A 1581-nucleotide genomic window follows, 5' to 3' on the forward strand; every position below is an offset into this window, starting at 1 on the left:
ATGCATTCAAACTTCAAAGCCGTGCCCGGCAGAACCGAGCAAGTGTGGTAACCTGGACTATTTGGTCAAATTTGCTCAAGAGTGGAGAGCACGGCGTCCGTGTGCTATTGACCAGTTGACTGCAGGCCTTCACACATATATTCTGCAGCATGAAAATTCCATTTTTCTTCGCTCTGGTCAATCAAGAGTACTACTACATGCATACTAGTCCGAGATTAATTGTATTGCCGCACATTAGCGGTCGAGACCACCAAAGATCCTCCGCCAGATTCCGTTGGCTTGATATTTGACTTGGACCGCACTGAATAAAGTTGCATTTTGTTAGGACAATAGGTGTCTAGGACTATGAAATATACTATTGTACTCCCTCAAGCTTATTTGTTAGGCTAGATTTAAGTTGCATGTTTGTGTAGGATTACAACACAATTATTGAATACTAGAAGGGTTGTGTACGTTTCACCGGGCGCCGTAGGAGTTGCTGGGTTCTCATACTTTTTTTATATTTGTTTGGCGCATGTGTGAGATGATGGAGTATGTTTTCCTCTTTCATGATGCGGTGTTTTCATGGGCCCTTTCGTGAGGTGTGATTCTATGTTATCTGCTAATCAACTCACTTGTACGTGGAAAATTTTCTTGCGGTGGTGACCTATATACTATATTGGTCCTACGTTGTCCCATGCTGGCACTTCTTTTTTGCCAGGTGATGGGAGGGTGCGTGGGGCGATGTATTTCTATAGGCTAGTTGCTACCGATTGACTTGAGAAATTGTTGACTTAGTCAAAATTATGGATCAAATTCAAAATTGCACACATCAATCAGAATCGTTAACTCAGTCAAAATTGTGAGCCAAATCCTAAATTTAACACCTCATAAATGATAGAGCTCTCAAGGGAGCATAGTCCAAAACAAAGAAAACATGACACCTAAAAAATCGTTGACTCAACCAAAATCATGAAGCAAATCTGAAACTGAACACCTTAATTGAATGAGAGGGCTCCAGAATTAGGGAGCATAGTGGATTTAAGGATTAAGACAATTATTATATTATTCATTAATTTTTAGAATACCAAAATCCAGATAGACAAAATAGATACTTGATCCAAAACTATAATCAGTCAATATTTGGGTCATATTTTGATTTGAAAATATTTAGATTAGTTTCTAATTGTACTAACGGTGCATGCATGCTCATAGTGGACTTTGTGCCATACGTTTATATTGTACTCAGTGTTCATAAGAATGGACATTATGATATAACCACAAACCAATATTAGACCTACATTTGACATCATGATATCTTTCCCATAGCTAGCAATAAATTACCAGAGACTGTTATATAGAGATGTTTATCTTTTCAAAATTAATCTCCAGATAATGTAGAGATAGACTTTAGAAAATAACCTAACCTAGGTTGCTATATTGTTTGCAAATTTTTTTGAAGCGAAATATCTTTATATTTGGAACCGGCAATTCGTTTCGCTACTATTATTGTAGAAACTCTCGCATGCAGCTGATCGCCTTGGTCAGTTGAATCTGGCCAACGTAGTACAAAACTCTCTCTCTCTCTCTCTCTCTCTCTCT

This window comes from Triticum dicoccoides, chromosome 7B, assembly GCF_002162155.2.
Source record: "Triticum dicoccoides isolate Atlit2015 ecotype Zavitan chromosome 7B, WEW_v2.0, whole genome shotgun sequence".
Classification (NCBI taxonomy): domain Eukaryota; kingdom Viridiplantae; phylum Streptophyta; class Magnoliopsida; order Poales; family Poaceae; genus Triticum; species Triticum dicoccoides.